Raw genomic sequence first — 15,117 nt, forward strand, 5'->3', positions numbered from 1 at the left:
GAGCCACCGGCGGGGTCACGGCAAGCAAAACGCGAACCTTCCACGACGCCAGCAGGGGAAAATTGAGGGGCCGCGTTTGGGGAGGCGGTAAACGACACCGGTCCGAGATGAGTTCCAGACACCATAGTAGTAGAGGGCAGTTGGGAGACGGACTCACTTTAGTCTCAGTGCAGCACAAGGGGGAACAGAGTTCGCATTCACAGTAATCAGAGGACGAAGTGGTACAAAAGCAGCTCTCCTGGAAAAAAAGGAAGTTTCTATGGGTTGACAAAAAGCCACTCCCCAGGTGCATCTACAGATGTAGTTGCTTTGAGCAATGAACAGCGGATGCCTCGGAGCCACACGTTTCTTTCTGGCCGGCGGCATTTCGGTAATTTTTCGCGTCTTGAGCACCTTGAACATCGAGCCACCTGAACAAAAAACGGAATCCTAATTGAAATACAAATTCACATAAGCTGGGTGTGTAAAAATATAATTTTTCGGAAACTTAAACTGCCTTTATTGCTAAAATAAAGACGTTCAAATTTATTTAATGCAATATAAAATTATGAAACAAAAATATAATTAAACAACTTTCTGATTAGAAAACGTACATACTTTTCTCACATACGCCTTTACTACTGTTCCTGTCGTTGACGACGTCTACAACGTAACTCGCAGCTGGTATATGGCTGCGGTGACGATCATTCGGCGTATAATATGATGCAAACGTAGCCCGAAGACACAACGTAGAACCCATTCACACTCTTAGAGAAAAGGGTCCCAAAAGGGAGCAAGACGCGCGACTTTTAAAACCTCCATTCGAAGCAAGAGCAAGGGCCTTTGCTAGTTACCCCCTCGTGAGCAGCAGACGCGAACGACCCCGATTTAGAATGAGTTGTTAGAAAGTAAAGTTTGCCGCCAGAGAGCAACAAGCGAAATGTTACCTCTTAGAGGGTGCACCTTTGGGCACTCCGATTAATCATGGATCGGCGCAAACGAGAGGGCTAATTGGTCTCCTCGTATGTGCAGCGACCTACTCGAACCAGGAGAGCCCCAGTGCGGTTTTCCCCCTAGGAGGGAGAAGACTGTTGCAGATCGGCCACGCCGCTCCAAGCACGGCGGCGCTTGTGTCACCTTATCTGTCCGTTTTCTCTCTCCCTTTCCCTCTTTCCCTCTCTCCTGCGGCGCCGTAACGGTATGACACGTGAGGCGCTCGTCATTTTTCGTCCATGTGTGGACGAGCGCCCGCCCACCCCACCGATGCTTCCCGCAGGTCATAACGGTCTTCCTTCGTAGAATTCGAACGTTCAATAGAGATACCAGAACAGGAAACTTAATTGTTTTGTTCGGCTATATCTCACCTTACGAAGTCACTAAGAGCGCCGCATTCACTTTTGTCGAAGATCCAAATGCCGGTATGTATATCTTCAGCCCGTGTGATTGCTTGATACGGTTGTGAAGGCCTCGGAAGGGCGACCCCCGTCTTCCCGCCACAAAAAAGTGGCGGACATGTTTGCACTTTTGAAGGCGACGAGCATTCAATGAAATCAATGTGTGACGTGAATGCACGCACGGTGTGTAAAACTGAAGATAGCTAGAGCTAGAATGATTCGCACCTACACAACAGCATAATTAGAATATTGACATACGTTCCCAGCAGAGGCGTATACAGCTTTTTTCGGTGTATGTCTGTGAGGAGGGAGGCAGGGAGAGTTACGGCTGGGGCGGCTACGGAGCCGGATGTGAAGATGCCATGTGTATCGAGAATCGCCTGCGTGTAGGTCGGGAGGGGCTAGTTTCTTCTCTTTGGTGTCTTTGGTGCGCCGCGCGCGACATTGAATCGCACATTGAGGATCTCATAAAATATATTTTTTCGCAGAGCACTAGCCGATCAAGTATTGATTACCGGCACCAGCATGCAGCCGTGATTGATTCCAATGTCAGTGCTATTTGTAATATATGACTTTAAATATTGATCTTTACTATCAAGGATATGTATATATATATATATATATATATATATATATATATATATATATATATATAGGGTGTTTGTTTTTAAGCTTAACAGAAAAAGAGAGCCGTGAAAGCTACACTTGTGCGATTTCTGCACGCGAGTTATACGGCCAAGAGGATATAGTATAGAGGTTCTAATCGTAACGAGAGGTCGGCTAATTAAGTAAAGTGTGTTAATTAAATTTTTAATCTGTTAAAATAGGCATATGGTTTCCATTAGAAACTTGTTGGGCGTCATCGAAAAGCACTGAATCAGCACTTTTTAGAAAGACTGAGCTCGTGAGAAGCGCAGTATTGCGCTTAAGTTACCACTCGTGCGGCAGGAGCAAAGCTACTGCTGCGATAAGGCGCCTGTGAGATTTTTCCGTCTTTATTTATTTATTTACAATACCCTCAGGGCCATAAGGCGTTAGAGAGGGGTGTGGGTGTTAAGTACAATGTTTGATACTGCTTCTCGGAATCTGATGGGGTCCTGGATGGTGACAATGTTTTCGGGAAGGTCATTCCAGTCCACAATTGCATCAGGAAGAGGAGCGTGCTGATGTGCTGTGGAAAAACACTTTGGCCGGGCTATTTTATTGAATGATCGAGTCTGGAGGAAAGATAAGCCGGTGGGCCCAGCCTTGTTCGTTGTCATTCGTGACAATATAAGCGCTTCTTTCTTGTAGTTACAAAAAAGTGATGCGATAACAGAGCTGGCACACTGTGCCGAAACGCAGTCGTGTTTGCTTCTGTGTTCCCTTGACGAAAGTCTGACATGTCTGATCATGTGTCAACGATCTTTTATTTTTAAATGTTTCGACATTTCTCTTGGGGTATACTTGGCAGCTCATCTTTGAACAAGTGCTGGCTTTTTGCAACCATATTTGAAAAGGCCTAAAAAAACTTACTCCATAACTTAGGCAAGAATATGATTAACAGGTAAAGCACTTAAACCTCTTATTAATCGCCTCAAACAATTCCCATCGCTTGTTCAAAGGCTACAGCAGATTTCCAAAAAAACGACCATAACATTTCACTGAAATCAAAATGCGGGAAACTAGATTTTGTACAATTTCTGATCTGCTGTACAGATGCGGTTCATAGAACACCGTGATATTGATGTCATGAATAACAAAACAGAAGTTTTCACTTTAGTATGAAATAAGAGCATTTGTGTACATGAACATGAGGGGTAAACTCTGCATAATTTTTAGTTATCTAATTCTGTTTGTATATCCAACGAACTGGCAAAGTTTGACAGGCGCGTTGTAGCAGCCTGCTAATTCTAGCATGTGACACATTCAAAAATAGAGTCGGAAGTGCAAAAGTTGAGGCCTGGGCGAGTTGGTACGACATACTTTGGGAGTAAAAAGTGAAAGCCGTTTACAACTCCCTGTAACACCGAATGAGAGCGCAGCTCTTGAGGAGGAGGAGGGAAGGGTACTGGGGGGGGGCGGTGAAGTGACCTGGGGGGTCACGTGACGATGACGATGCGGACTCTGATGACGTCATCAGCGATGATGACGATGACGATGCCAGTGACGTCATCAGTGATGATAACGATGACGATACAGATGCCGTTGACGTCACCAGTGACGATGACGTCATCGGGGAGGTCACGTGACCTTGGCGGGGGGTCACGTGACCCTGGGGGTGTCACGTGACCTGGCGGGGGGTCACGTGACCTCGGGGGAAGCGTGACCTCGGGGTGGTCACGTGACCTCGGGGGGTCACGTGACATTGAGTGTCACGTGACCTTGTGGGCCACGTGACCCTAGGGGAGGGGTCACGTGACCTCCGAGGTTCACGTGACCTTGGGGGTCACGTGACCTTGCGGTGATCTTGGGGGTCACGTGACCTTGGGATGACCTTGGGGGTCACGTGACCTTGAGGTGACCTTGGTTACGCCGACGGCGACGGCGACGCCGCTCAAGCCGGGAACGGGCTCCTAAGGGCTGCACTCTAAAAGGTGAAAGCCGTTTACAACTCCCTGTAACACCGAATTAGAGCGCAGCTCTTGAGGAGGAGGAGGGAGGGGTACTGGGGGGGTGAAGTGACCTGGGGGGGTCACGTGACCTGGGGGGTCACGTGACGATGCCGGTGATCTCATCAGTGACGTCACTGATGACGTCATAAATGACGATGACGATGCAGACTCCGATGACGTCATCAGCAATGATGACACTGACGATGCGGATGTCGGTGATGTCATCAGTGACGTCACTGATGGCGTCATCCCTGATGATGACGATGACGATGCCGGTGACATCATCAGTGACGTCAGTGATGACGTCATCAGTGATGATAACGATGACGATGCGGATGCCGGTGACGTCATCAGTGACGACGACGTCATCGGGGAGGTCACGTGACCTCGGCGGGGGGTCACGCGACCCTGGGGGGTGGTCACGTAACCTCAAGGGGTGTCACGTGACCTTTGGGGGGTCACGTGACCTCGGGGGTCATGTGACTTTGGGTGGTCACGTGACCCCTCCCAGAGGTCACGTGACCTCTGCGGGTTACGTGACCTTGGGATGACCTTGTGGGTCGCGTGACCTTGGTTACGCCGACGCCGCTCAAGCCGGGAGCGGGCCCCTGAGAGCTGCACTCTAAAACAACTCAAAAGACGAAGGACAAGACGGCGAAGTGACACGGACGCAGACGGTCACGCACGTGACTTACAACTGAAAGTTGTAAGTCAGCATTACAAAACTTGCAAACGTCTACCGGTATGTAGATGATTTTCTGGACTTGTTAAATGCTGATGCTTTGCCCTTTCTTTCATCAACTCAAGCTTTAGGTATTTTAGTGGTTGCCTTTCGCCACTTGCTTTGACTCAAGAGAACTATTTTTCCAGGTCATAATTGTTGGGGCTATGAACCGCGTGCTGGAAAGCCACTGTGGCCATTCGAGTCCGATCACTCGAAAATTGTTAAGCGGGCGCTCGCGAGGACTTGCTATACACATGCTCTGCGCAGGTCGCGTTATCACAAAATTCAACATAACTTTGACAGGCAAACTGAACGCCTCGCAGACGCGGCCAGATGCGACCACAACAGCAGACGCCGAGTCATTGTTCAAAGATATCAAGAGCAAGCCTATGACAAGTGAAAAGGAGGCCGACAACAAAAAGAGAAGGGAAAGAAGAAAGTTTGTTATCATTCCCTATACATAATGAAACAGCGCGAATTTTTGCAAGGACAGAGGAAGGAACTGGACAGGACGAGCGCATTCCCTATATACACGGCTTGGCCCATAACCTAAAACGCATTGCGGGTAGGTGCGACGTCGACATGTTATACTCTGCTCCGGACAAGTTGTCAAGGTTTTTCAGAACCGTTAACCCCTCTTCGAGGAAGGTGGTGGCTTGCAACACGAGGCATCCGGATCATTTCGTCGCGTGTTCTGAGGGGGTTGTTTATTCTCTCCCTTCGACGTGTGGCAAGCGTTACGTTGGCCAGACGGGCCGCTGTTCAATAACAGGACAAGATGACCGGACACGCCTACAGCGTGTCCGCTCATCTTGTCATTCATTGCTGCAACTGTGGTTGCCTACCCGACTTCCAACGATGTGAGGTTGTTAAGAGTCACAAAGACCAGTTTACTCATGAAATTCTGGAGGCTGCTGAGATAGCGAGGTTGGGCGCTCCATGTGTAAGCAGTCCTTCGGTGGCCTTATCAGGCAAAGAGATGAATAATATAGTTCCTTGACTGGCTTGTTTTTTAACATGCGCTATGTACGGCTGTGTCGTCGCGCCTGTTTTATTGCTGATGTATAACGTGGGCTGAATTCCTACATTAGTTTCTTTTCTTCCTTTTTTTGGTTACGGCAACGAATGTATATATTGCGATTTTGCGATCAATAAAGTCAGTTGTAAATCAGCGCTGCGTCCGTGTCAGTTCTTCGTCTGGTCCTTCGTCTTTTGCGCTGTTTTTAATCCATTCAGTAGTGCAGTTTTGTGCAGCCAAGACTGCACTCTAATGAAACTCTACATGTGAATTACTTATTTTTCGAGACAAAGCTCACATACAGCTATAGTGGCTCATTCAGCACTGCAAGAGGCAGCAGATTAAACCTGCGCTGCTACTGCTTGCTTTAAAATCATGTGACTTTGCACTACGTGATGTCAGAAGTAGTTGGAAACGCGGGCCACCATTGCTCACCACAGTCAAAGGACGTTCAATAGTGCATATTTGTGTGAAATCACCGGTTATCTTTAAGTTTCTTAAATTGAACACGCATATCAGGGTGTCTACCAACCAAAGAAAAATCTGGGATTGACACGGAAGTTATTATGTCGAAAGTCGGAAAATTATCGGGTAAACCGTCAGTAAAACTGGCACGGCGGTGCCATCGGCATGACCGCGTGCTGAATAATGTAGCCCGAAAAATTGTTAGGTAACACAAGCCACAACCTGATTAAACAGGAACGGCCACTGTTACTATATTCTAGCAAACACGATGAGCATACCATTTGACCGGCCGAAACCTCCTTTGGCCAAAGAAACGGTCAGAGAGTTTTATCAAAATAATCGCGGAAAACATGGATAAGCCAGGAAACTTTACCGAAATTAGGTAGACAATGCGAACGTTGTCATTAGGAATGAGAGATAATGGTTGCACAATTTTATAAAGATTATTTTGCCATCAATGTACAGATGCTTCCACGGGCGAACTGCTTGGGTCACAGGATGCAAGCAGTCTTGTGCCCTTGCTTTAAATGATCGACATCTTCCATATTTTCGACCAGATACACATGCGAGCCAATGAACAGCTGAGAATAGCCACCAAACTTGCAAACACGCACTATACTTTCCACTTTTGCGCAGACGCCATCTACCCTAATGGCAGTGGAGTCTCGTTTGGATACAAGCCTGCATTGTTCACTATGAATGTTGCAGCCACTCACACATAAACGATGGTACACTTCGATTTTGTCAATTGTGGCAGGTTCCAGGACAAAGTCTGTCAAGTGCTGAGAGGCTGGTTGCGGTTTTCCAAGTAGCCTAGTTTCAGTGTGCCTGTTAGACACTTCTTGGAAGCACAGCAGCTCTTTGACTTTGGAGACTCCGACCCGTAGCTGGTGAAAGTTAGGTGCCTCATGGTCTAAAACTCAAGGCACGACAGTGACCAAAGTGGAGTGTGTAGCAGTACACTTTTGGGCAAGTACAGCAATGTGTGCACATTGGAGTTCATTTAAGTTTCCCAAAGTGGTATTGCAGTAGGACGAAAAACCTCGTGATCTTGCTTTTGCTTGTATCGACATCTTCCAGAGCGACGTGGCTCTTCAGAAAAAGGCGCATTGCAGATACAGGGAGTGCAAAATACTAGAGAAGCTCCTCTCGCAGGACATCCCTCAGGCACAGCAAGCAGTAGTAAAGGAGCCATAACATTCCGACACCTTCCAGTATTACCCTGGTGACATTTTCGTACTCGACTGAGCCACCGCCCCGTTGCCTCTCCCATATACGTAGACGCTCTAAAACCGGCAATCCCTCCCCCTAAAAAAGCGCTGCCCTTCAGATTTTAGAGGGGACAGCGATGCTTTTAGAGAACAGTTCTTTTTAAGTAGGATACGAAAAAATAAAATAGCAACATTTAGAGGGACACCAACACATTAAGAGAGACCAAGGAGAATGTTTCCTTAATCTCTTTGAGTCGGAAAGACCAACAAAAAAACTTACTGGTGTCCAAGAGTGGACTGGTTCATTTTAACTGGACCAATGTAGTTTGGCCAAGAGGAGAAATGGAGGCGCACTAATCCCCGGGAAAGCGTTCAGACAAATAAAACACAACAACACAGGCGCTCAATAGAGTCTGTAAAAATATCAATTCTCAGACGTAATTATTCAACGAACATTGCAGACAACAAAAAGGTAATTAGTAAGAAAAGGCCGAACCTGCAAGCCGGTTCTCGGTTGGCGGATCGAGACGCTGACGGTGCTGAGGCTTCGCGCCAATTACCGAACTGCGCGAAAGAGTCGCGACCGGAGATTTGCAAGCGTAATGATGCTCATTTTACTTTATTCCGGTGAGTAGTATTATGTTGTCCCCGGTTACTTGCTGTTGTTGTTGAAAGCATCTTTATTGCAGAGAGGCAGGAGAGAGGGGAGGGGGTTAGAGGTAAAAAAAATGGAAGACGTTTACAATCCCGTGTAACGCCGAATTAGAGCGCAGCTCTTGAGGAGGACGAGGGGAAGGTACAGAGAGGCGGCTATGCCCCTCCTCGTCTCCTGCTCGCCTCCCATTTAGGGGAAAATTTTTTGCTAAATTTAGCGGGGAAATTTTGCGGTAAATTTAGCGGTGAAGTTTTTCTGCTAAATTTAGCGGGGAACATTTTCCGCTAAATTTAATGGGACATTTTACCCATAATGCACCGCGCAATTACGCCGACAACGACGGCGACGCCGACACCGCTCAAGCTGGAAACGGGCACCTGAGAGCTACGCTCTAAAAAAGATAGAGAAGTAGGAGTTAGCTGTATGACCCTATTCCAGGACTCCACTTGACTGCGCCGCCTTTGCCCGAAAGATTAGCAGCTGTTGCTTAACCGGGTCCTCACTTGCGAGCAGACTTGTACGTAATCCGTTACAAGTAACGGAATTACTTGTAATCCCTTACATTTATCAGTAAATTAGGAACGGAATAATTACATATTTTCTAGAGCAATTTTAAAGTAATTCCCTTACATTTTTTACATAACGGATTTCTTGTAATCCGTTACTTTTTTTAGGACCAACCCCCCCCCCCTCCCTTTCTAAAGGAAGGGTTGTTTTTATTTTGGTAAAGTCGAGCGTAGTGACTGTTACGCGCAAATGGAGGCTGGGCACCCTTCAGTTTCGCAAAGCCTTTTCTGCTTGCAACACTAAGCCCCTAAATCTATTTTTTTAGACCCTAGCAACAATGTCGAAAAACCCAAACAGACATTTCTACAAAAAAAACAAAAAGGAAGGGGGGGGCGGCAGGTTATATCCACTTTTGTTTACTCCTTTTTTTTTTTTGTGATCGAAAACGGGGAGAAGAGGACGCGAAGTGATTGTGTACCTCTTCGAGAAGCTCCAGACGGTAAGTGCACAGACAAGAATTAAGAATGTCCTTCTCGTTTATAATTACTACGACCATTTTCATTATGTCACAACACCAGACAACGCTCCGTATACCCTAAAATCCACTAAAAAAGATGTGATAATATGTGAAGCTGCTATTGCCACAAGCATCCTTGTTCGTTGTTGCACACTTATTATCTTCTCGAAAACAGGATATATTTTTTTCTTTCACCTTATTTCACCCTGTTTTAAAAGCTACTTACTTTTTTTGTAGTCCAACTTCTAGAGTTGGCCCACTTTATTTGTGAATTCCAGCCAGGTTATCTGCATCTCAGTCACCTTTTTTGTGAGTCAGCTTTTTGCGAGCACTTCGAAAATGTTAATAGTCTTCCTGTCTTCTTCCCGTTTTTCCCCCGGCATGACGCACCTTATCTGGAGCAGATATTTTTACAAATAAACACAATAGTGGCCGACGTACACTTGATATTCTGGGCTTGGGGAGAGAGTGAAACTCGTGGGTGGGGCCATAGTGCGGCTACCTTAGTACTCTGCCCTTCGCTGCCCGTGGCATCAGCGGACGTCTATCTGGAGAACACCAGAGTAAACTGCAGTCGCTTCGTGCTCCGTGCGTTTTTGAACGGCACCAAGAAAGGTACACACGGAAAACGTGCGTTTACATTTCATTTTTTTTAACCGACGTTTTAATTAATTGTTGTTATGAGTGTCCTTTTTATCGATTACTTATATTTATTTACTGGAAACGTTTTTTTGTTCACCAACTTCTCAACAGAGGCTCGACCTGTTCAGAACCAAAGGAAGAAGAATATCGAGCCAAACCTTATTTATTATTTAATTATCACTTTACTGTTACAATTGTGTTTTGCTATTGACTGGCAATACATGCCGGTATAGTAAGATGGACATAAATCAATTCTTATTCTAGTTTTGGCTAGATGTATGATGACTTCTACAGCATTGCGATTTCGATAGTGGGGAATTTTAGTCGATCGGTCCCATGACTCCATTAACGATACCCGAAACTCCACCGCCGCCTGTGCGCAAATGGAACAGGTTGCAACAATAAGAATTTGAATAGCCCTTATCCCTTTGTTTCTTAAGTGAAGACAATATTGTTGAAAGTAACGCCACGAAAGTAACGGATTACTTTTTGGGGTAACGGTCGCTTACTTTCATGGAAGGGTAATTGTAATTGTAATAAATTACAATTTAGCCTTGAGTAATTGTAAATGTAATTCCTTACTATTTTTTAGTAACATGTACAAGTCTGCTTCCGAGCACCGCATACCACTCCTCTTCGATTGCTCCACATTGTGAAGTTTCTTCATTCTTCTTGCAGGCCCACACCATGTGGTTGTTTTAAATAAATGCCTCACAAACAACATAAACATATACATGATTGGCAAACGAGACTTGCGCTCTTATATCTTCGTTGTTCCCTAACTTAGTCTAATAATGTTTACAAAGTTCCGATTTTTTTTCTCTCAAATGTTACGCTAGGAGAGTGTTGCGCACTACCAAGCTGCTGCCATGTAATAAGGGTCCCAGACCCAGTGAAGCTGTCTCAACAGCTTTTTGTCTGGGACTCCTTCCAGTGTTTCTGGAAAATAAAGCTTTGATTTGATTTGATTGACATGAGGGGAATCAGTCGGGAGTTCTGCGCGGATTTCCCCTCTAAAGATATCTACTGCGACTCTCTGCACGGTGAAACGCAACATGCGGAGTGGTGCGCATGCTTCGGGCACCCGCCCACCGCCCACGACGAAGACGGTGAGCATGAACTTTGTGTTTTTTTTATTCTGATAGGTAGGTAGGCTTCATTTCTGATCTGTTATATTCGTTGCGTTCGAAAATAAAATAATAAATGAATGGCTTGCGCCAAAACTTTTAAAGAAATATTTTTAAGTCAATTGTGTTGCTTTATCAAACAAGCAAAAAAGCATAAAATCTTTTTTGCAGCTCAAAACCGTCAAATTAAATCCACGTTTTAAGAGGTACATGGGTCGTTTAATGTTCCGCTACTAGTAAGTCCGTTCTCGTTTTGTCCTGATAATATAAAAATGATTCTAGTAAGTTACTTAAAATAGCAATGAATTCTCGTGTCAAATATAAATAGTCTCAGATGTAAGAAAATGTCACTTCATAAGAAATTGTCACTTGCTACTGGGCGTTTTCAGATAAGATACAAAACCAACTATGTCTAGTAACCATTTTTAATTTGATGAAAAAATTTTTTTTCGCAGGTTTCATGCTTAGAAGAATAAAACCAATCCTTGTTTTCGGGAAAAAAATGTATGTCTTTAGGAAAAAAAAAATTTGGGAGCACCCTTTCAGTCACGTGCGCGTTTTGCATATCACGCGATGGGTTGACATTTCGGCCGGCTTCCACAAAAAACAGTGTTCTGGCTACGGGTCTGGAAATATTCACTGAAAAATTAGGCATAGGATGGATTCACAAAAAGTATTAATCACCAAATATTAGGGTCGTTATTTTGAGAAAACTAAGTCGCAAACACTGCACATTGCGCAATAACGCTCCGTATTAAAGTTTTTTTTTCTTCGTATCTATAAAAGCTCAGGTCTTCAAACTTTGCTAGTGTGTTGCCCTGTATATATCTCATCTTTGCATGAAATATTATTGTCCTGGTTAGCGGGAGATATTCGCAAGAATTGCTCAGACAGGGGTATTTAACTAAATGCATCATTTTGAAAATCATTTAAAAAAAGGCCATCTTTAATATTCTTTAAAGTCTCTAAAATTAACGTTTATAATATGCACTAACAGAGTGGGCGAAAACACAATGCAATATTTATGTGACTTTTAAGTTATTAAGGCAGAAATACTGGCCAAATTAACCTTAACGTGGTTGCCATAAATAGGCCGTGCACATACTTGTTCTTCACAATTTCATTATTATTAAAAAACGTAAGAATGTGACGGGGTGGTCAGGAAAAGACAAATTGACAGCACAGAGGTGGACGGTAGCTTTGAAGGGAAAATTCCAAATACAGTTTTGTACAACCGACCCGAAAATGCCCATGGGCCGGAGCGATCGAGGTGCGCCACCCTGCAACATGCTTCGCGGTGCCTGTTTCAATAGCCGGCGTACAGTGTCTCCATCTACGCGACGTAAAGGAAGCAACCGGAGTGACTTTGCAAACAGATCAGCCTACAACCTTGGCGGTAACATGATATAGGAGGTGGGGCACGGTAGAACCTGAACCTGCGCCGCCTGTGAGCGCCAATAGATACGCCGCCGTGGAGGGCCGCACAATGCGTAAAAAATAAAAATACTTAAAAACAGATTTTCTATTTTTTTACGATTTTTCTCGTTTTAATTTTTCTCCTTTCAAACTTTCTCAAACCATACTTTCTGATTCTGACAATTCTCAAAAGGACTTTTCTCATTTCAAACTTACTAAAAACATATTTTCTGGTTTTGACCATTCTCAAAACGACTTTTCTCATTTTAACCGTGTACATGATCAGACTAGGGAAAAGCAATAATTTCACCATACACCCTCGGAAAACCGAAATAAAGGAACCAATGACACTATGAAGTCCAGGTACCTGAAGCATTATTGCGCCTTGAAATGCTTCTTGGAGAACATCTAGACTGCATGCCGATCCACGCCACAACGGACGACAGATGGACAAATACAAAATAACCGTAGATCTATACGACCGCTCTGACACCGGTAGTAAATATTTTAATACCGTCACAGGGTATGCCAGATGAGCATAATTTGCATCCGATGATTCACGACTAAAATGAAGAAAAAGAAGCTGTGCCTGGTAAGAAAGCCCTCAAGCCAAGCAACATCTGCACCCGCACAATTAAAAAAAAACACTGCAGCTCCGAACGGCTGTCTGCATCCCAATGTGTCCTGGCATGCACACCCCCCCCCAATTGAAGCAATGAACAACCCCCGGTGTAGACGTGCTCATCTCAAAGGGTATGCATATAACACTCGCATTCTCGACGTAATAACCGAACCTGAATTAATCCAACATCATCATTTCGCGATTTTTCGGGTGTACTTACAAGCAAGAACACACAAGAAGCACAATGATCTATCCACTCCACACGACGACCACTTAACGACATCAAGAGTGCCAGAGGAGAAATGAAGTGCCGAAAGAGCACTAGCACTTTTGATAGCACGTAACCATGTGACCACGTAGCTACGGCAACAGACTCGGGGCAGCACGAACGTTTTATGTGCTATGCACGAGATGACGCCACTTTGCAGCATCCTATGCATCTTATTCGCTTCATCGTCAACCGGCATCGTCAACTGTTCCTCCTTCTTTCTATACCTCACTGCCCCTTGTTTTGAGCACGTTGTAAGATGTCAGACTTCGTCATTTTAGAAACACAGAAAAAAGAGTTCGTGTCTCCATCTTGATGGTTACAAACACCATCACAGGAGAGAAAATACTTGCAGTACTGTAGCATGGAGGTGTGCTACGTACGTCTTGTCCGGCTGCCCGGCTTCGGTCTTCAACACGATTTCATCAAGACCAGGCTCCATAAGTTGAGAATTTATGTGCTTTTTGCTACGCATTCTGTACAAAGCCAGTTTCGACGCATTGAACAACCTTCCACTCTTTGAACACAGATGACCACAATCACGCTCCCAACGAGCCAACCATCATCAGACAAGATGAGAATGAAACTCAAAAGGATGGTAGCGGCCAACCCACACTACTTCGGGTGTAACACAACTGGCAAGAGGTCGGGGTTTTAACTTAACCACTCGCAAGCTGCCCCTCCCGCTATGGTTGCGTCCATCGAAGACGGTCTTCGTGGGTTGGACCCGCCTACTCGCGAGGAGGCTCGGTTGAAAGCAATCGGCGTCATATCCCAGGCAGTTCAGCGGAAACCTCTCAACAATTCGGCCGAGGAAAACCAGGCCTTGCGTCGCCTCAAGGAGGACAAAGACATTGTGGTGTTGCGGGCAGACAAGGGAAACGCCACCGTCGTCATGGACAGGGTGAAGTACTACCAAAAGGTGCTTGAGCTCCTTGGCAGCAGTGCCTACACTTCCTTGCCAAGAGATCCCACGAGAAAAGTGCAAGAAACGCTCAACAAGACTCTGGCAATCATCTTCCAGAAATACCCTGACTTCCGCAGCCTTTACATGAGGCTCATCTGCAGGAACGGATCCATCCCGGCGTTGTACGGTCTCCCCAAGATACACAAGGCCGGTGTACCACTTCGACCTATTGTGGACTTCACAACGTCACCTTTCCGCGCCGTCTCCAACTACCTCCACAGGCTTCTCTCACCCCTCACCGGAAAGACTCCAACGTATGTGCAAAACTCTAGTAATTCCATAGAGCTTGTTTCCGATTTAGAGCTACGTGACGACGAGAGCCTCGTCTCTTTTGACGTGGTGTCTTTGTTCACCAGCATCCCGGTGCCATTGGCGGTATCTGTTGCAAGTGCTCTCTCGGCAGACGGAAAACTCTCGGAGAGAATGTGCCTATCGGTTGACGAGATCTGCCGACTACTAGAGCTCTGCCTGAACAGCACATACTTCTCATTTAAAGGGAAGTACTACAAGCAAACCAGCGGCACAGACATGGGGGCAGCCATATCTGATACAATGGCAAACCTCACAATGGAGGCCATCGAACGCCAGGCTCTCGACACTTTCGAGCCTAAACCCAGAACGTTCCTGCGTTACGTGGACGACTGTTTCTGCGTCGTTGAGGGGGGACACTAACCAAAAAAGTAAATTTTTGAACCACTTGTCTGATTTAAATTATATTTACAGGGCTTGTTTCTGTTGATGTTGAGAACATTTCTGCCAATTTTTGTTAACCTGGGTGAAGTACAAAAAACATTGCAAACGTTCAAAGACGAAAGTGGGCGTGTATGCGTAGGAAAACCATCGTTTTGAAATTACTTATAAATTTGTCGTTTTCATGTGTTACATTGCATTAGGACAGTTCAGAGCAGGTAACTATGGAGCTATATTTCTATGTTATACCATCTTTCATGACAAAAAAGCACATAAACACAAATACAGTTTTTTAGATTTCCATCCGTTGTCCAAAATTTT

Source organism: Ixodes scapularis, unplaced genomic scaffold (assembly GCF_016920785.2).
Source record: "Ixodes scapularis isolate PalLabHiFi unplaced genomic scaffold, ASM1692078v2 PGA_scaffold1__304_contigs__length_218370807, whole genome shotgun sequence".
Classification (NCBI taxonomy): Eukaryota; Metazoa; Arthropoda; class Arachnida; order Ixodida; family Ixodidae; genus Ixodes; species Ixodes scapularis.